The sequence below is a fragment of the Triturus cristatus genome, chromosome 8 (genome assembly GCF_964204655.1).
Source record: "Triturus cristatus chromosome 8, aTriCri1.1, whole genome shotgun sequence".
Lineage (NCBI taxonomy): Eukaryota > Metazoa > Chordata > Amphibia > Caudata > Salamandridae > Triturus > Triturus cristatus.
The window spans coordinates 1620259865-1620280213 of record NC_140591.1 but is presented as its reverse complement, the minus strand read 5'-3'; the positions used below and the strand labels follow the sequence as shown (position 1 = coordinate 1620280213).

General features: G+C 32.8%; 18 non-coding genes across 18 annotated transcripts; all 18 read left to right on the top strand.

Annotated features, from left to right (window-relative positions):
• The first annotated feature begins 1080 nt into the window (after nt 1–1080).
• Nucleotides 1081–1154, top strand: TRNAT-AGU (transfer RNA threonine (anticodon AGU)). Its single transcript has one exon. It is a non-coding gene; the product is annotated as a tRNA-Thr (tRNA).
• Nucleotides 1155–3262: 2108 nt separating this feature from the next.
• TRNAT-AGU (transfer RNA threonine (anticodon AGU)) lies at nt 3263–3336 on the top strand. The gene has a single exon. It is a non-coding gene; the product is annotated as a tRNA-Thr (tRNA).
• Nucleotides 3337–4793: 1457 nt separating this feature from the next.
• Nucleotides 4794–4866, top strand: TRNAT-CGU (transfer RNA threonine (anticodon CGU)). Its single transcript has one exon. It is a non-coding gene; the product is annotated as a tRNA-Thr (tRNA).
• Nucleotides 4867–5300: 434 nt separating this feature from the next.
• On the top strand, nt 5301–5374 carry TRNAT-AGU (transfer RNA threonine (anticodon AGU)). Its single transcript has one exon. It is a non-coding gene; the product is annotated as a tRNA-Thr (tRNA).
• Nucleotides 5375–5812: 438 nt separating this feature from the next.
• Nucleotides 5813–5885, top strand: TRNAT-CGU (transfer RNA threonine (anticodon CGU)). Its single transcript has one exon. It is a non-coding gene; the product is annotated as a tRNA-Thr (tRNA).
• Nucleotides 5886–6318: 433 nt separating this feature from the next.
• Nucleotides 6319–6392, top strand: TRNAT-AGU (transfer RNA threonine (anticodon AGU)). Its single transcript has one exon. It is a non-coding gene; the product is annotated as a tRNA-Thr (tRNA).
• Nucleotides 6393–7337: 945 nt separating this feature from the next.
• TRNAT-AGU (transfer RNA threonine (anticodon AGU)) lies at nt 7338–7411 on the top strand. The gene has a single exon. It is a non-coding gene; the product is annotated as a tRNA-Thr (tRNA).
• Nucleotides 7412–9376: 1965 nt separating this feature from the next.
• On the top strand, nt 9377–9450 carry TRNAT-AGU (transfer RNA threonine (anticodon AGU)). Its single transcript has one exon. It is a non-coding gene; the product is annotated as a tRNA-Thr (tRNA).
• Nucleotides 9451–11558: 2108 nt separating this feature from the next.
• On the top strand, nt 11559–11632 carry TRNAT-AGU (transfer RNA threonine (anticodon AGU)). Its single transcript has one exon. It is a non-coding gene; the product is annotated as a tRNA-Thr (tRNA).
• A 1457-nt stretch (nt 11633–13089) lies between these two features.
• Nucleotides 13090–13162, top strand: TRNAT-CGU (transfer RNA threonine (anticodon CGU)). The gene has a single exon. It is a non-coding gene; the product is annotated as a tRNA-Thr (tRNA).
• A 434-nt stretch (nt 13163–13596) lies between these two features.
• Nucleotides 13597–13670, top strand: TRNAT-AGU (transfer RNA threonine (anticodon AGU)). The gene has a single exon. It is a non-coding gene; the product is annotated as a tRNA-Thr (tRNA).
• A 438-nt stretch (nt 13671–14108) lies between these two features.
• Nucleotides 14109–14181, top strand: TRNAT-CGU (transfer RNA threonine (anticodon CGU)). Its single transcript has one exon. It is a non-coding gene; the product is annotated as a tRNA-Thr (tRNA).
• Nucleotides 14182–14614: 433 nt separating this feature from the next.
• On the top strand, nt 14615–14688 carry TRNAT-AGU (transfer RNA threonine (anticodon AGU)). The gene has a single exon. It is a non-coding gene; the product is annotated as a tRNA-Thr (tRNA).
• Nucleotides 14689–16652: 1964 nt separating this feature from the next.
• Nucleotides 16653–16726, top strand: TRNAT-AGU (transfer RNA threonine (anticodon AGU)). The gene has a single exon. It is a non-coding gene; the product is annotated as a tRNA-Thr (tRNA).
• A 439-nt stretch (nt 16727–17165) lies between these two features.
• Nucleotides 17166–17238, top strand: TRNAT-CGU (transfer RNA threonine (anticodon CGU)). Its single transcript has one exon. It is a non-coding gene; the product is annotated as a tRNA-Thr (tRNA).
• A 433-nt stretch (nt 17239–17671) lies between these two features.
• TRNAT-AGU (transfer RNA threonine (anticodon AGU)) lies at nt 17672–17745 on the top strand. Its single transcript has one exon. It is a non-coding gene; the product is annotated as a tRNA-Thr (tRNA).
• Nucleotides 17746–19204: 1459 nt separating this feature from the next.
• On the top strand, nt 19205–19277 carry TRNAT-CGU (transfer RNA threonine (anticodon CGU)). The gene has a single exon. It is a non-coding gene; the product is annotated as a tRNA-Thr (tRNA).
• Nucleotides 19278–19710: 433 nt separating this feature from the next.
• On the top strand, nt 19711–19784 carry TRNAT-AGU (transfer RNA threonine (anticodon AGU)). Its single transcript has one exon. It is a non-coding gene; the product is annotated as a tRNA-Thr (tRNA).
• The last annotated feature ends 565 nt before the right edge of the window (nt 19785–20349 follow it).

Here is a 20349-nt window from a genome sequence, read left to right as displayed (position 1 = left end):
GTTATGAAGACGCAAATACATGTGCGTCCACCGTCAACATGTCCTCTGTCAGATCCGCCATGAATAGGCCGGATATTCCATTCCTAAGTATGAAAGGCCACCGGCTTTGTATGGTTCACTTATGCCATTTTACAGTCCAGGCAAGTAGGCCCTGATTCTGTCATCAAACTCCTCTTGCCTTCTGCCTCTGAAAACTCCAGTTCGAGCCTGCATCTGTGACCATGAACTTTGTCTCATCCTCTGCGCGGCTCATGAAGCCTGACATCAGCCTATTCTCTGCCAAGAACTGTATTTCGCCTTCGAGTTATCTGCTTCCCCCTCAGCCGATGCATTCCTGTCTAGTAGTTTAAGTAAACATTCTTCCAGCTACCGAGCAAAAGGCTCGACTTCTCTGTCCTCATGCAAGTAATTCATAGCCCTGTTACCATGGAATATTCCTACCCCCTCGCTTTCAGTGTAGACATTTAGACGCTTGTACACGCACGCACAGTCAGTATAGAATAGATTCTGTCCGAGAGTCCTTCTTTTATGGATAACATAGTTCTTTAAACATAGGATGTTAGATATGATTTGGGATTAGGTTGACTTGACCCCCCAGACTTTTTGTCTCCACATGTAGAGCTAAATGTCAAGTCCCCTTCACCCCCTAGTTGCACGTCAATCACACGTCATACTGCTGCGCGCGCATCTATGCCAAGTATTATCTTATAGATCCACCTATAGGTGACATCAGAACCAATGATGTTCCTTTTTACTCCTTGTTCCACCCATTTTTGGTTACGTAGACAAATCGTCATTTTCCTTATCAATTGTTACGCCTATTGCATTCGCTTCATTGTAATGTATGTACTATAAAGGTTACTTCTTGTCAATAAAGTGTGTACTTCACTTCCTGAACCTCCGTGGTGATGGAACTTGGAGCAACCGATTATAATCGATTATTGGAATAAAGCCCATTCCGAACCTCTAATACCACGGATTCTGCCTCTCATTTTACTGAGCTATTTAATTATGTTTCTGTATCAAATTATGTCCAGGTAAAGGAAAATTATTTACCACACCTTAAAGCATTTTCAAGAGGGTGCTGTGGCTTAGCTGGTTAAAGCGCCTGTCTAGTAAACAGGAGATCCTGAGTTCAAATCTCAGCAGTGCCTTGCTTTCCTCATTCTTATATAAAAAACTATTTTCATTAAGTCGTCCTGCGATTCAATTCAATTAGAAAAGTCTGATTTATCTTTCGGTTGAACAGATCATCTTAAACCTAATAAAAACTGAAAGTGTTTTCAATATTATAGTAACAATACTGTGATTGCAAAAATCAAAAAGGTATTTCAATGAGCAAGAGGCAGATGAAATATAGCCCTAGATTTGAGCAATATTGATGAATATATGTAAAACACTTATTTATGAACTATTCAAAATATGGGATTGAGTTTAAAATGTGTTCTTTTGTAATACAACATAGCTATTCTTGTTTACAGATTAGGAATCCTTGCTTGTTTAACATTAGAATACATATTAAGACACTTTAACACAGGCACAGAATTTGATCACCAATACTAAATTAATGATCCCTTCTGTATCACTAAACTAGGTGCTGTGGCAAAGTGGTTAAAGTTCCTGTCTCGTAAACAGGAAATCCTGAGTTCAAATCTCAACAGCACCTTATTATTGGTCCTTACATGTAAAAATAATTTTCAGCACGCAAATGTTTAATACATTTTAAAAAGAAAAGTGTTGTTCTGTGAACATTAGAATGGGTCATCTTAAATAGAAAAACAAAAAAACGTGGTATTGTGAAGATTTTCAAAGTAATGCTTTGAATGAAAAAGGGAAAAAAGAGTGACAAAGAGCAAAATAGAGATAAAAAATCATTCTAGAGTTGAATTCAAGTAATGCATTCTTAAAGAAGGCATAATTAAAACATGTATGAACAGGATAAGCAATATATCAATGAGGTATTTATGAATAGGATCAGTATCCTCGTCTAAACTATTTGAGTAGTGCGTTTTCGGAACTGAGAAATGATTATGAAAGTGAAAAACTCAGGATTCTCTTGAACACCATATGGCAAACTGTTCCTTAAAGCATTTTCAAGAGGGTGCTGTCGCTTAGCTGGTTAAAGCGCCTGTCTAGTAAACAGGAGATCCTGAGTTCAAATCTCAGCAGTGCCTTGCTTTCCTCATTCTTAAATAAAAAACTATTTTCATTAATTCGTCCTGCGATTCAATTAAATTAGAAAAGTCTGATTTATCTTTCGGTTGAACAGATCATCTTAAACCTAATAAAAACTGAAAGTGTTTTCAATATTATAGTAACAATACTGTGATTGCAAAAATCAAAAAGGTATTTCAATGAGCAAGAGGCAGATGAAATATAACCCTAGATTTGAGCAATATTGATGAATATATGTAAAACACTTATTTATGAACTATTCAAAATATGGGATTGAGTTTAAAATGTGTTCTTTTGTAATACAACATAGCTATTCTTGTTTACAGATTAGGAATCCTTGCTTGTTTAACATTAGAATACATATTAAGACACTTTAACACAGGCACAGAATTTGATCACCAATACTAAATTAATGATCCCTTCTGTATCACTAAAATAGGTGCTGTGGCTAAGTGGTTAAAGCGCCTGTCTCGTAAACAGGAAATCCCGAGTTCATATCTCAGCAGCACCTTATTATTGGTCCTTACATGTAAAAATAATTTTCATCACGCAAATGTTTAATACATTTTAAAAAGAAAAGTATTGTTCTGTGAACATTAGAATGGGTCATCTTAAATTGAAAAACAAAAAAACGTGGCTTTGTGAAGATTTTCAAAGTAATGTTTTGAATGAAAAAGGGAAAAAAGAGTGACAAAGAGCAAAATAGAGATAAAAAATCATTCTAGAGTTGAATTCAAGTAATGCATTCTTAACCCCTTCCATGCGGGGCGGATTCCCCCGCGGTGCTGACTGCTGCTTGCGCGGGCGTGGTCATGACGGAACGGTTCCGTCATGAGCACAGCTCAACCGACGCTCATGACGGAACCGTTCCGTCATGAGCGTCGAAGGGGTTAAAGAAGGCATGATTAAAACATTTATGAACAAGATAAGCAATATATCAATGAGGTGTTTATGAATAGGATCAGTATCCTCATCTAAAGTAGTTGAGTAGAGCGTTTTCTGAACTGAGAAATGATTATGAAAGTGAAAAACTCAGGATTCTCTTGAACACCATGTGGCAAACTGTTCCTTAAAGAATTTTCAAGAGGGTGCTGTGGCTTAGCTGGTTAAAGCGCCTGTCTAGTAAACAGGAGATCCTGAGTTCGAATCTCAGCAGTGCCTTGCTTTCCTCATTCTTATATAAAAAACTATTTTCATTAAGTTGTCCTGCGATTCAATTCAATTAGAAAAGTCTGATTTATCTTTCGGTTGAACAGATCATCTTAAACCTAATAAAAACTGAGAGTGTTTTCAATATTATAGTAACAATACTGTGATTGCAAAATCAAAAAGGTATTTCAATGAGCAAGAGGCAGATTAAATATAACCCCAGATTTGAGCAATATTGATGAATATATGTAAAACACTTATTTATGAACTATTCAAAATATGGGATTGAGTTTAAAATGTGTTCTTTTGTAATACAACATAGCTATTCTTGTTTACAGATTAGGAATCCTTGCTTGTTTAACATTAGAATACATATTAAGACACTTTAACACAGGCACAGAATTTGATCACCAATACTAAATTAATGATCCCTTCTGTATCACTAAAATAGGTGCTGTTGCTAAGTGGTTAAAGCGCCTGTCTCGTAAACAGGAAATCCTGAGTTCAAATGTCAGCAGCACCTTATTATTGGTCCTTACATGTAAAAATAATTTTCATCACGCAAATGTTTAATACATTTTAAAAAGAAAAGTATTGTTCTGTGAACATTAGAATGGGTCAACTTAAATTGAAAAACAAAAAAACGTGGTTTTGTGAAGATTTTCAAAGTAATGTTTTGAATGAAAAAGGGAAAAAAGAGTGACAAAGAGCAAAATAGAGATAAAAAATCATTCTAGAGTTGAATTCAAGTAATGCATTCTTAAAGAAGGCATGATTAAAACATTTATGAACAAGATAAGCAATATATCAATGAGGTGTTTATGAATAGGATCAGTATCCTCGTCTAAAGTAGTTGAGTAGAGCGTTTTCTGAACTGAGAAATGCTTATGAAAGTGAAAAACTCAGGATTCTCTTGAACACCATACGGCAAACTGTTCCTTAAAGCATTTTCAAGAGGGTGCTGTGGCTTAGCTGGTTAAAGCACCTATCTAGTAAACAGGAGATCCTGAGTTCAAATCTCAGCAGTGCCTTGCTTTCCTCATTCTCAAATAAAAAATTATTTTCATTAAGTCGTCCTGCGATTCAATTAAATTAGAAAAGTCTGATTTATCTTTCGGTTGAACAGATCATCTTAAACCTAATAAAACCTGAAAGTGTTTTCAATATTATAGTAACAATACTGTGATTGCAAAATCAAAAAGGTATTTCAATGAGCAAAAGGCAGATGAAATATGACCCTAGATTTGAGCAATATTGATGAATATATGTAAAACACTTATTTATAAACTATTCAAAATATGGGATTGAGTTTAAAATGTGTTCTTTTTTAATACAACATAGCTATTCTTGTTTACAGATTAGGAATCCTTGCTTGTTTAACATTAGAATACATATTAAGACTCTTTAACACAGGCACAGAAGTTGATCACCAATACTAAATTAATGATCCCTTCTGTATCACTAAAATAGGTGCTGTGGCTAAGTGGTTAAAGCGCCTGTCTCGTAAACAGGAAATCCTGAGTTTAAATCTCAGCAGCACCTTATTATTGGTCCTTACATGTAAAAATAATTTTCATCACGCAAATGTTTAATACATTTTAAAAAGAAAAGTGTTGTTCTGTGAACATTAGAATGGGTCATCTTAAATTGAAAAACAAAAAAACGTGGTATTGTGAAGATTTTCAAAGTAATGCTTTGAATGAAAAAGGGAAAAAAGAGTGACAAAGAGCAAAATAGAGATGAAAAATCATTCTAGAGTTGAAATCAAGTAATGCATTCTTAAAGAAGGCATAATTAAAACATTTATGAACAGGATAAGCAATATATCAATGAGGTGTTTATGAATAGGATCAGTATCCTCGTCTAAACTATTTGAGTAGTGCGTTTTCTGAACTGAGAAATGATTATGAAAGTGAAAAACTCAGGTTTCTCTTGAACACCATATGGCAAACTGTTCCTTAAAGCATTTTCAAGAGGGTGCTGTGGCTTAGCTGGTTAAAGCGCCTGTCTAGTAAACAGGAGATCCTGAGTTCAAATCTCAGCAGTGCCTTGCTTTCCTCATTCTTATATAAAAAACTATTTTCATTAAGTCGTCCAGCGATTCGATTCAATTAGAAAAGTCTGATTTATCTTTCGGTTGAACAGATCTTCTTAAACCTAATAAAAACGGAAAGTGTTTTCAATATTATAGTAACAATACTGTGATTGCAAAATCAAAAAGGTATTTCAATGAGCAAGAGGCAGATGAAATATAACCCCAGATTTGAGCAATATTGATGAATATATGTAAAACACTTATTTATAAACTATTCAAAATATGGGATTGAGTTTAAAATGTGTTCTTTTGTAATACAACATAGCTATTCTTGTTTACAGATTAGGAATCCTTGCTTGTTTAACATTAGAATACATATTAAGACACTTTAACACAGGCACAGAAGTTGATCACCAATACTAAATTAATGATCCCTTCTGTATCACTAAAATAGGTGCTGTGGCTAAGTGGTTAAAGCGCCTGTCTCGTAAACAGGAAATCCTGAGTTCAAATCTCAGCAGCACCTTATTATTGGTCCTTACATGTAAAAATAATTTTCATCACGCAAATGTTTAATACATTTTAAAAGAAAAGTATTGTTCTGTGAACATTAGAATGGGTCAACTTAAATTGAAAAACAAAAAAACGTGGTTTTGTGAAGATTTTCAAAGTAATGTTTTGAATGAAAAAGGGAAAAAAGAGTGACAAAGAGCAAATTAGAGATAAAAAATCATTCTAGAGTTGAATTCAAGTAATGCATTCTTAAAGAAGGCATGATTAAAACATTTATGAACAAGATAAGCAATATATCAATGAGGTGTTTATGAATAGGATCAGTATCCTCCTCTAAAGTAGTTGAGTAGAGCGTTTTCTGAACTGAGAAATGCTTATGAAAGTGAAAAACTCAGGATTCTCTTGAACACCATACGGCAAACTGTTCCTTAAATCATTTTCAAGAGGGTGCTGTGGCTTAGCTGGTTAAAGCGCCTGTCTAGTAAACAGGAGATCCTGAGTTCAAATCTCAGCAGTGCCTTGCTTTCCTCATTCTTAAATAAAAAATTATTTTCATTAAGTCGTCCTGCGATTCAATTCAATTAGAAAAGTCTGATTTATCTTTCGGTTGAACAGATCATCTTAAACCTAATAAAAACTGAAAGTGTTTTCAATTTTATAGTAACAATACTGTGATTGCAAAAATCAAAAAGGTATTTCAATGAGCAAGAGGCAGATGAAATATAACCCTAGATTTGAGCAATATTGATGAATATATGTAAAACACTTATTTATAAACTATTCAAAATATGGGATTGAGTTTAAAATGTGTTCTTTTTTAATACAACATAGCTATTCTTGTTTACAGATTAGGAATCCTTGCTTGTTTAACATTAGAATACATATTAAGACACTTTAACACAGGCACAGAAGTTGATCACCAATACTAAATTAATGATCCCTTCTGTATCACTAAAATAGGTGCTGTGGCTAAGTGGTTAAAGCGCCTCTCTCGTAAACAGGAAATCCTGAGTTCAAATCTCAGCAGCACCTTATTATTGGTCCTTACATGTAAAAATAATTTTCAGCACGCAAATGTTTAATACATTTTAAAAAGAAAAGTGTTGTTCTGTGAACATTAGAATGGGTCATCTTAAATTGAAAAACAAAAAACGTGGTATTGTGAAGATTTTCAAAGTAATGCTTTGAATGAAAAAGGGAAAAAAGAGTGACAAAGAGCAAAATAGAAATGAAAAATCATTCTAGAGTTGAAATCAAGTAATGCATTCTTAAAGAAGGCATAATTAAAACATTTATGAACAGGATAAGCAATATATCAATGAGATGTTTATGAATAGGATCAGTATCCTCGTCTAAACTATTTGAGTAGTGCGTTTTCTGAACTGAGAAATGATTATGAAAGTGAAAAACTCAGGTTTCTCTTGAACACCATATGGCAAACTGTTCATTAAAGCATTTTCAAGAGGGTGCTGTGGCTTAGCTGGTTAAAGCGCCTGTCTAGTAAACAGGAGATCCTGAGTTCAAATCTCAGCAGTGCCTTGCTTTCCTCATTCTTATATAAAAAACTATTTTCATTAAGTCGTCCTGCGATTCAATTCAATTAGAAAAGTCTGATTTATCTTTCGGTTGAACAGATCATCTTAAACCTAATAAAAACTGAAAGTGTTTTCAATATTATAGTAACAATACTGTGATTGCAAAATCAAAATGGTATTTCAATGAGCAAGAGGCAGATGAAATATAACCCCAGATTTGAGCAATATTGATGAATATATGTAAAACACTTATTTATGAACTATTCAAAATATGGGATTGAGTTTAAAATGTGTTCTTTAGTAATACAACATAACTATTCTTGTTTACAGATTAGGAATCCTTGCTTGTTTAACATTAGAATACATATTAAGACACTTTAACACAGGCACAGAATTTGATCACCAATACTAAATTAATGATCCCTTCTGTATCACTAAAATAGGTGCTGTTGCTAAGTGGTTAAAGCGCCTGTCTTGTAAACAGGAAATCCTGAGTTCAAATGTCAGCAGCACCTTATTATTGGTCCTTACATGTAAAAATAATTTTCATCACGCAAATGTTTAATGCGTTTTAAAAAGAAAAGTATTGCTCTGTGAACATTAGAATGGGTCATCTTAAATTGAAAAACAAAAAAACGTGGTGTTGTGAAGATTTTCAAAGTAATGTTTTGAATGAAAAAGGGAAAAAAGAGTGACAAAGAGCAAAATAGAGATAAAAAATCATTCTAGAGTTGAATTCAAGTAATGCATTCTTAAAGAAGGCATAATTAAAACATTTATGAACAGGATAAGCAATATATCAATGAGGTGTTTATGAATAGTATCAGTATCCTCGTCTAAACTATTTGAGTAGTGTGTTTTCGCAACTGAGAAATGATTATGAAAGTGAAAAACTCAGGATTCTCTTGAACACCAAATGGCAAACTGTTCCTTAAAGCATTTTCAAGAGGGTGCTGTCGCTTAGCTGGTTAAAGCGCCTGTCTAGTAAACAGGAGATCCTGAGTTCAAATCTCAGCAGTGCTTTGCTTTCCTCATTCTTAAATAAAAAACTATTTTCATTAATTCGTCCTGCGATTCAATTCAATTAGAAAAGTCTGATTTATCTTTCGGTTGAACAGATCATCTTAAACCTAATTAAAACTGAAAGTGTTTTCAATATTATAGTAACAATACTGTGATTGCAAAAATCAAAAAGGTATTTCAATGAGCAAGAGGCAGATAAAATATAACCATAGATTTGAGAAATATTGATGAATATATGTAAAACACTTATTTATGAACTATTCAAAATATGGGATTGAGTTTAAAATGTGTTCTTTTGTAATACAACATAGCTATTCTTGTTTACAGATTAGGAATCCTTGCTTGTTTAACATTAGAATACATATTAAGACACTTTAACACAGGCACAGAATTTGATCACCAATACTAAATTAATGATCCCTTCTGTATCACTAAAATAGGTGCTGTTGCTAAGTGGTTAAAGCGCCTGTCTCGTAAACAGGAAATCCTGAGTTCAAATGTCAGCAGCACCTTATTATTGGTCCTTACATGTAAAAATAATTTTCATCACGCAAATGTTTAATGCGTTTTAAAAAGAAAAGTATTGTTCTGTGAACATTAGAATGGGTCATCTTAAATTGAAAAACAAAAAAACGTGGTGTTGTGAAGATTTTCAAAGTAATGTTTTGAATGAAAAAGGGAAAAAAGAGTGACAAAGAGCAAAATAGAGATAAAAAATCATTCTAGAGTTGAATTCAAGTAATGCATTCTTAAAGAAGGCATGATTAAAACATTTATGAACAAGATAAGCAATATATCAATGAGGTGTTTATGAATAGGATCAGTATCCTCGTCTAAAGTAGTTGAGTAGAGCGTTTTCTGAACTGAGAAATGATTATGAAAGTAAAAAACGCAGGATTCTCTTGAACACCATATGGCAAACTGTTCCTTAAACCATTTTCAAGAGGGTGCTGTGGCTTAGCTGGTTAAAGCGCCTGTCTAGTAAACAGGAGATCCTGAGTTCAAATCTCAGCAGTGCCTTGCTTTCCTCATTCTTATATAAAAAACTATTTTCATTAAGTCGTCCTGCGATTCAATTCAATTAGAAAAGTCTGATTTATCTTTCGGTTGAACAGATCATCTTAAACCTAATAAAAACTGAAAGTGTTTTCAATATTATAGTAACAATACTGTGATTGCAAAAATCAAAAAGGTATTTCAATGAGCAAGAGGCAGATGAAATATAGCCCTAGATTTGAGCAATATTGATGAATATATGTAAAACACTTATTTATGAACTATTCAAAATATGGGATTGAGTTTAAAATGTGTTCTTTTGTAATACAACATAGCTATTCTTGTTTACAGATTAGGAATCCTTGCTTGTTTAACATTAGAATACATATTAAGACACTTTAACACAGGCACAGAATTTGATCACCAATACTAAATTAATGATCCCTTCTGTATCACTAAACTAGGTGCTGTGGCAAAGTGGTTAAAGTTCCTGTCTCGTAAACAGGAAATCCTGAGTTCAAATCTCAACAGCACCTTATTATTGGTCCTTACATGTAAAAATAATTTTCAGCACGCAAATGTTTAATACATTTTAAAAAGAAAAGTGTTGTTCTGTGAACATTAGAATGGGTCATCTTAAATAGAAAAACAAAAAAACGTGGTATTGTGAAGATTTTCAAAGTAATGCTTTGAATGAAAAAGGGAAAAAAGAGTGACAAAGAGCAAAATAGAGATAAAAAATCATTCTAGAGTTGAATTCAAGTAATGCATTCTTAAAGAAGGCATAATTAAAACATGTATGAACAGGATAAGCAATATATCAATGAGGTATTTATGAATAGGATCAGTATCCTCGTCTAAACTATTTGAGTAGTGCGTTTTCGGAACTGAGAAATGATTATGAAAGTGAAAAACTCAGGATTCTCTTGAACACCATATGGCAAACTGTTCCTTAAAGCATTTTCAAGAGGGTGCTGTCGCTTAGCTGGTTAAAGCGCCTGTCTAGTAAACAGGAGATCCTGAGTTCAAATCTCAGCAGTGCCTTGCTTTCCTCATTCTTAAATAAAAAACTATTTTCATTAATTCGTCCTGCGATTCAATTAAATTAGAAAAGTCTGATTTATCTTTCGGTTGAACAGATCATCTTAAACCTAATAAAAACTGAAAGTGTTTTCAATATTATAGTAACAATACTGTGATTGCAAAAATCAAAAAGGTATTTCAATGAGCAAGAGGCAGATGAAATATAACCCTAGATTTGAGCAATATTGATGAATATATGTAAAACACTTATTTATGAACTATTCAAAATATGGGATTGAGTTTAAAATGTGTTCTTTTGTAATACAACATAGCTATTCTTGTTTACAGATTAGGAATCCTTGCTTGTTTAACATTAGAATACATATTAAGACACTTTAACACAGGCACAGAATTTGATCACCAATACTAAATTAATGATCCCTTCTGTATCACTAAAATAGGTGCTGTGGCTAAGTGGTTAAAGCGCCTGTCTCGTAAACAGGAAATCCCGAGTTCATATCTCAGCAGCACCTTATTATTGGTCCTTACATGTAAAAATAATTTTCATCACGCAAATGTTTAATACATTTTAAAAAGAAAAGTATTGTTCTGTGAACATTAGAATGGGTCATCTTAAATTGAAAAACAAAAAAACGTGGCTTTGTGAAGATTTTCAAAGTAATGTTTTGAATGAAAAAGGGAAAAAAGAGTGACAAAGAGCAAAATAGAGATAAAAAATCATTCTAGAGTTGAATTCAAGTAATGCATTCTTAACCCCTTCCATGCGGGGCGGATTCCCCCGCGGTGCTGACTGCTGCTTGCGCGGGCGTGGTCATGACGGAACGGTTCCGTCATGAGCACAGCTCAACCGACGCTCATGACGGAACCGTTCCGTCATGAGCGTCGAAGGGGTTAAAGAAGGCATGATTAAAACATTTATGAACAAGATAAGCAATATATCAATGAGGTGTTTATGAATAGGATCAGTATCCTCATCTAAAGTAGTTGAGTAGAGCGTTTTCTGAACTGAGAAATGATTATGAAAGTGAAAAACTCAGGATTCTCTTGAACACCATGTGGCAAACTGTTCCTTAAAGAATTTTCAAGAGGGTGCTGTGGCTTAGCTGGTTAAAGCGCCTGTCTAGTAAACAGGAGATCCTGAGTTCGAATCTCAGCAGTGCCTTGCTTTCCTCATTCTTATATAAAAAACTATTTTCATTAAGTTGTCCTGCGATTCAATTCAATTAGAAAAGTCTGATTTATCTTTCGGTTGAACAGATCATCTTAAACCTAATAAAAACTGAGAGTGTTTTCAATATTATAGTAACAATACTGTGATTGCAAAATCAAAAAGGTATTTCAATGAGCAAGAGGCAGATTAAATATAACCCCAGATTTGAGCAATATTGATGAATATATGTAAAACACTTATTTATGAACTATTCAAAATATGGGATTGAGTTTAAAATGTGTTCTTTTGTAATACAACATAGCTATTCTTGTTTACAGATTAGGAATCCTTGCTTGTTTAACATTAGAATACATATTAAGACACTTTAACACAGGCACAGAATTTGATCACCAATACTAAATTAATGATCCCTTCTGTATCACTAAAATAGGTGCTGTTGCTAAGTGGTTAAAGCGCCTGTCTCGTAAACAGGAAATCCTGAGTTCAAATGTCAGCAGCACCTTATTATTGGTCCTTACATGTAAAAATAATTTTCATCACGCAAATGTTTAATACATTTTAAAAAGAAAAGTATTGTTCTGTGAACATTAGAATGGGTCAACTTAAATTGAAAAACAAAAAAACGTGGTTTTGTGAAGATTTTCAAAGTAATGTTTTGAATGAAAAAGGGAAAAAAGAGTGACAAAGAGCAAAATAGAGATAAAAAATCATTCTAGAGTTGAATTCAAGTAATGCATTCTTAAAGAAGGCATGATTAAAACATTTATGAACAAGATAAGCAATATATCAATGAGGTGTTTATGAATAGGATCAGTATCCTCGTCTAAAGTAGTTGAGTAGAGCGTTTTCTGAACTGAGAAATGATTATGAAAGTGAAAAACTCAGGATTCTCTTGAACACCATACGGCAAACTGTTCCTTAAAGCATTTTCAAGAGGGTGCTGTGGCTTAGCTGGTTAAAGCACCTATCTAGTAAACAGGAGATCCTGAGTTCAAATCTCAGCAGTGCCTTGCTTTCCTCATTCTCAAATAAAAAATTATTTTCATTAAGTCGTCCTGCGATTCAATTAAATTAGAAAAGTCTGATTTATCTTTCGGTTGAACAGATCATCTTAAACCTAATAAAAACTGAAAGTGTTTTCAATATTATAGTAACAATACTGTGATTGCAAAATCAAAAAGGTATTTCAATGAGCAAAAGGCAGATGAAATATGACCCTAGATTTGAGCAATATTGATGAATATATGTAAAACACATATTTATAAACTATTCAAAATATGGGATTGAGTTTAAAATGTGTTCTTTTTTAATACAACATAGCTATTCTTGTTTACAGATTAGGAATCCTTGCTTGTTTAACATTAGAATACATATTAAGACTCTTTAACACAGGCACAGAAGTTGATCACCAATACTAAATTAATGATCCCTTCTGTATCACTAAAATAGGTGCTGTGGCTAAGTGGTTAAAGCGCCTGTCTCGTAAACAGGAAATCCTGAGTTTAAATCTCAGCAGCACCTTATTATTGGTCCTTACATGTAAAAATAATTTTCATCACGCAAATGTTTAATACATTTTAAAAAGAAAAGTGTTGTTCTGTGAACATTAGAATGGGTCATCTTAAATTGAAAAACAAAAAAACGTGGTATTGTGAAGATTTTCAAAGTAATGCTTTGAATGAAAAAGGGAAAAAAGAGTGACAAAGAGCAAAATAGAGATGAAAAATCATTCTAGAGTTGAAATCAAGTAATGCATTCTTAAAGAAGGCATAATTAAAACATTTATGAACAGGATAAGCAATATATCAATGAGGTGTTTATGAATAGGATCAGTATCCTCGTCTAAACTATTTGAGTAGTGCGTTTTCTGAACTGAGAAATGATTATGAAAGTGAAAAACTCAGGTTTCTCTTGAACACCATATGGCAAACTGTTCCTTAAAGCATTTTCAAGAGGGTGCTGTGGCTTAGCTGGTTAAAGCGCCTGTCTAGTAAACAGGAGATCCTGAGTTCAAATCTCAGCAGTGCCTTGCTTTCCTCATTCTTATATAAAAAACTATTTTCATTAAGTCGTCCAGCGATTCGATTCAATTAGAAAAGTCTGATTTATCTTTCGGTTGAACAGATCTTCTTAAACCTAATAAAAACGGAAAGTGTTTTCAATATTATAGTAACAATACTGTGATTGCAAAATCAAAAAGGTATTTCAATGAGCAAGAGGCAGATGAAATATAACCCCAGATTTGAGCAATATTGATGAATATATGTAAAACACTTATTTATAAACTATTCAAAATATGGGATTGAGTTTAAAATGTGTTCTTTTGTAATACAACATAGCTATTCTTGTTTACAGATTAGGAATCCTTGCTTGTTTAACATTAGAATACATATTAAGACACTTTAACACAGGCACAGAAGTTGATCACCAATACTAAATTAATGATCCCTTCTGTATCACTAAAATAGGTGCTGTGGCTAAGTGGTTAAAGCGCCTGTCTCGTAAACAGGAAATCCTGAGTTCAAATCTCAGCAGCACCTTATTATTGGTCCTTACATGTAAAAATAATTTTCATCATGCAAATGTTTAATACATTTTAAAAGAAAAGTATTGTTCTGTGAACATTAGAATGGGTCAACTTAAATTGAAAAACAAAAAAACGTGGTTTTGTGAAGATTTTCAAAGTAATGTTTTGAATGAAAAAGGGAAAAAAGAGTGACAAAGAGCAAATTAGAGATAAAAAATCATTCTAGAGTTGAATTCAAGTAATGCATTCTTAAAGAAGGCATGATTAAAACATTTATGAACAAGATAAGCAATATATCAATGAGGTGTTTATGAATAGGATCAGTATCCTCCTCTAAAGTAGTTGAGTAGAGCGTTTTCTGAACTGAGAAATGCTTATGAAAGTGAAAAACTCAGGATTCTCTTGAACACCATATGGCAAACTGTTCCTTAAATCATTTTCAAGAGGGTGCTGTGGCTTAGCTGGTTAAAGCGCCTGTCTAGTAAACAGGAGATCCTGAGTTCAAATCTCAGCAGTGCCTTGCTTTCCTCATTCTTAAATAAAAAATTATTTTCATTAAGTCGTCCTGCGATTCAATTCAATTAGAAAAGTCTGATTTATCTTTCGGTTGAACAGATCATCTTAAACCTAATAAAAACTGAAAGTGTTTTCAATTTTATAGTAACAATACTGTGATTGCAAAAATCAAAAAGGTATTTCAATGAGCAAGAGGCAGATGAAATATAACCCTAGATTTGAGCAATATTGATGAATATATGTAAAACACTTATTTATAAACTATTCAAAATATGGGATTGAGTTTAAAATGTGTTCTTTTTTAATACAACATAGCTATTCTTGTTTACAGATTAGGAATCCTTGCTTGTTTAACATTAGAATACATATTAAGACACTTTAACACAGGCACAGAAGTTGATCACCAATACTAAATTAATGATCCCTTCTGTATCACTAAAATAGGTGCTGTGGCTAAGTGGTTAAAGCGCCTCTCTCGTAAACAGGAAATCCTGAGTTCAAATCTCAGCAGCACCTTATTATTGGTCCTTACATGTAAAAATAATTTTCAGCACGCAAATGTTTAATACATTTTAAAAAGAAAAGTGTTGTTCTGTGAACATTAGAATGGGTCATCTTAAATTGAAAAACAAAAAACGTGGTATTGTGAAGATTTTCAAAGTAATGCTTTGAATGAAAAAGGGAAAAAAGAGTGACAAAGAGCAAATTAGAGATAAAAAATCATTCTAGAGTTGAATTCAAGTAATGCATTCTTAAAGAAGGCATGATTAAAACATTTATGAACAAGATAAGCAATATATCAATGAGGTGTTTATGAATAGGATCAGTATCCTCCTCTAAAGTAGTTGAGTAGAGCGTTTTCTGAACTGAGAAATGCTTATGAAAGTGAAAAACTCAGGATTCTCTTGAACACCATACGGCAAACTGTTCCTTAAAGCATTTTCAAGAGGGTGCTGTGGCTTAGCTGGTTAAAGCACCTATCTAGTAAACAGGAGATCCTGAGTTCAAATCTCAGCAGTGCCTTGCTTTCCTCATTCTCAAATAAAAAATTATTTTCATTAAGTCGTCCTGCGATTCAATTAAATTAGAAAAGTCTGATTTATCTTTCGGTTGAACAGATCATCTTAAACCTAATAAAAACTGAAAGTGTTTTCAATATTATAGTAACAATACTGTGATTGCAAAATCAAAATGGTATTTCAATGAGCAAGAGGCAGATGAAATATAACCCCAGATTTGAGCAATATTGATGAATATATGTAAAACACTTATTTATGAACTATTCAAAATATGGGATTGAGTTTAAAATGTGTTCTTTAGTAATACAACATAGCTATTCTTGTTTACAGATTAGGAATCCTTGCTTGTTTAACATTAGAATACATATTAAGACTATTTAACACAGGCACAGAATTTGATCACCAATACTAAATTAATGATCCCTTCTGTATCACTAAAATAGGTGCTGTTGCTAAGTGGTTAAAGCGCCTGTCTTGTAAACAGGAAATCCTGAGTTCAAATGTCAGCAGCACCTTATTATTGGTCCTTACATGTAAAAATAATTTTCATCACGCAAATGTTTAATGCGTTTTAAAAAGAAAAGTATTGCTCTGTGAACATTAGAATGGGTCATCTTAAATTGAAAAACAAAAAAACGTGGTGTTGTGAAGATTTTCAAAGTAATGTTTTGAATGAAAAAGGGAAAAAAGAGTGACAAAGAGCAAAATAGAGATAAAAAATCATTCTAGAGTTGAATTCAAGTAATGCATTCTTAAAGAAGGCATGATTAAAACATTTATGAACAAGATAAGCAATATATCAATGAGGTGTTTATGAATAGGATCAGTATCCTCGTCTAAAGTAGTTGAGTAGAGCGTTTTCTGAACTGAGAAATGATTATGAAAGTGAAAAACTCAGGATTCTCTTGAACACCATATGGCAAACTGTTCCTTAAAGCATTTTCAAGAGGGTGCTGTGGCTTAGCTGGTTAAAGCGCCTGTCTAGTAAACAGGAGATCCTGAGTTCAAATCTCAGCAGTGCCTTGCTTTCCTCATTCTTAAATAAAAATCTATTTTCATTAATTCGTCCTGCGATTCAATTAAATTAGAAAAGTCTGATTTATCTTTCGGTTGAACAGATCATCTTAAACCTAATAAAAACTGAAAGTGTTTTCAATATTATAGTAACAATACTGTGATTGCAAAAATCAAAAAGGTATTTCAATGAGCAAGAGGCAGATGAAATATAACCCTAGATTTGAGCAATATTGATTAATATATGTAAAACACTTATTTATGAACTATTCAAAATATGGGATTGAGTTTAAAATGTGTTCTTTTGTAATACAACATAGCTATTCGTGTTTACAGATTAGGAATCCTTGCATGTTTAACATTAGAATACATATTAAGACACTTTAACACAGGCACAGAATTTGATCACCAATACTAAATTAATGATCCCTTCTGTATCACTAAAATAGGTGCTGTGGCTAAGTGGTTAAAGCGCCTGTCTCGTAAACAGAAAATCCTGAGTTCAAATCTCAGCAGCACCTTATTATTGGTCCTTACATGTAAAAATAATTTTCGTCACACAAATGTTTAATACATTTAAAAAGAAAAGTGTTGTTCTGTGAACATTAGAATGGGTCATCTTAAATTGAAAAACAAAAAAACGTGGTGTTGTGAAGATTTTCAAAGTAATGTTTTGAATGAAAAAGGGAAAAAAGAGTGACAAAGAGCAAAATAGAGATAAAAAATCATTCTAGAGTTGAATTCAAGTAATGCATTCTTAAAGAAGGCATGATTAAAACATGTATGAACAAGATAAGCAATATATCAATGAGGTGTTTATGAATAGGATCAGTATCCTCGTCTAAAGTAGTTGAGTAGAGCGTTTTCTGAACTGAGAAATGATTATGAAAGTGAAAAACTCAGGATTCTCTTGAACACCATATGGCAAACTGTTCCTGAAAGCATTTTCAAGAGGGTGCTGTGGCTTAGCTGGTTAAAGCGCCTGTCTAGTAAACAGGAGATCCTGAGTTCAAATCTCAGCAGTGCCTTGCTTTCCTCATTCTTATATAAAAAACTATTTTCATTAAGTCGTCCTGCGATTCAATTCAATTAGAAAAGTCTGATTTATCTTTCGGTTGAACAGATCATCTTAAACCTAATAAAAACTGAAAGTGTTTTCAATATTATAGTAACAATACTGTGATTGCAAAAATCAAAAAGGTATGTCAATGAGCAAGAGGCATATGAAATATAACCCTAGATTTGAGCAATATGGATGAATATATGTAAAACACTTATTTATGAACTATTCAAAATATGGGATTGAGTTTAAAATGTGTTCTTTTGTAATACAACATAGCTATTCTTGTTTACAGATTAGGAATCCTTGCTTGTTTAACATTAGAATACATATTAAGACACTTTAACACAGGCACAGAAGTTGATCACCAATACTAAATTAATGATCCCTTCTGTATCACTAAACTAGGTGCTGTGGCAAAGTGGTTAAAGTGCCTGTCTCGTAAACAGGAAACCCTGAGTTCAAATCTCAGCAGCACCTTATTATTGGTCCTTACATGTAAAAATAATTTTCAGCACGCAAATGTTTAATACATTTTAAAAAGAAAAGTGTTGTTCTGTGAACATTAGAATGGGTCATCTTAAATTGAAAAACAAAAAAACGTGGTATTGTGAAGATTTTCAAAGTAATGCTTTGAATGAAAAAGGGAAAAAAGAGTGACAAAGAGCAAAATAGAGATAAAAAATCATTCTAGAGTTGAATTCAAGTAATGCATTCTTAAAGAAGGCATAATTAAAACATTTATGAACAGGATAAGCAATATATCAATGAGGTGTTTATGAATAGGATCAGTATCCTCGTCTAAACTATTTGAGTAGTGCGTTTTCGCAACTGAGCAATGATTATGAAAGTAAAAAACTCAGGATTCTCTTGAACACCATATGGCAAACTGTTCCTTAAAGCATTTTCAAGAGGGTGCTGTCGCTTAGCTGGTTAAAGCGCCTGTCTAGTAAACAGGAGATCCTGAGTTCAAATCTCAGCAGTGCCTTGCTTTCCTCATTCTTAAATAAAAATCTATTTTCATTAATTCGTCCTGCGATTCAATTAAATTAGAAAAGTCTGATTTATCTTTCGGTTGAACAGATCATCTTAAACCTAATAAAAACTGAAAGTGTTTTCAATATTATAGTAACAATACTGTGATTGCAAAAATCAAAAAGGTATTTCAATGAGCAAGAGGCAGATGAAATATAACCCTAGATTTGAGCAATATTGATTAATATATGTAAAACACTTATTTATGAACTATTCAAAATATGGGATTGAGTTTAAAATGTGTTCTTTTGTAATACAACATAGCTATTCTTGTTTACAGATTAGGAATCCTTGCATGTTTAACATTAGAATACATATTAAGACACTTTAACACAGGCACAGAATTTGATCACCAATACTAAATTAATGATCCCTTCTGTATCACTAAAATAGGTGCTGTGGCTAAGTGGTTAAAGCGCCTGTCTCGTAAACAGAAAATCCTGAGTTCAAATCTCAGCAGCACCTTATTATTGGTCCTTACATGTAAAAATAATTTTCGTCACACAAATGTTTAATACATTTAAAAAGAAAAGTGTTGTTCTGTGAACATTAGAATGGGTCATCTTAAATTGAAAAACAAAAAAACGTGGTGTTGTGAAGATTTTCAAAGTAATGTTTGGAATGAAAAAGGGAAAAAAGAGTGACAAAGAGCAAAATAGAGATAAAAAATCATTCTAGAGTTGAATTCAAGTAATGCATTCTTAAAGAAGGCATGATTAAAACATGTATGAACAAGATAAGCAATATATCAATGAGGTGTTTATGAATAGGATCAGTATCCTCGTCTAAAGTAGTTGAGTAGAGCGTTTTCTGAACTGAGAAATGATTATGAAAGTGAAAAACTCAGGATTCTCTTGAACACCATATGGCAAACTGTTCCTGAAAGCATTTTCAAGAGGGTGCTGTGGCTTAGCTGGTTAAAGCGCCTGTCTAGTAAACAGGAGATCCTGAGTTCAAATCTCAGCAGTGTCTTGCTTTCCTCATTCTTATATAAAAAACTATTTTCATTAAGTCGTCCTGCGATTCAATTCAATTAGAAAAGTCTGATTTATCTTTCGGTTGAACAGATCATCTTAAACCTAATAAAAACTGAAAGTGTTTTCAATATTATAGTAACAATACTGTGATTGCAAAAATCAAAAAGGTATGTCAATGAGCAAGAGGCAGATGAAATATAACCCTAGATTTGAGCAATATGGATGAATATATGTAAAACACTTATTTATGAACTATTCAAAATATGGGATTGAGTTTAAAATGTGTTCTTTTGTAATACAACATAGCTATTCTTGTTTACAGATTAGGAATCCTTGCTTGTTTAACATTAGAATACATATTAAGACACTTTAACACAGGCACAGAAGTTGATCACCAATACTAAATTAATGATCCCTTCTGTATCACTAAACTAGGTGCTGTGGCAAAGTGGTTAAAGTGCCTGTCTCGTAAACAGGAAATCCTGAGTTCAAATCTCAGCAGCGCCTTATTATTGGGCCTTACATGTAAAAATAATTTTCATCACGCAAATGTTTAATAC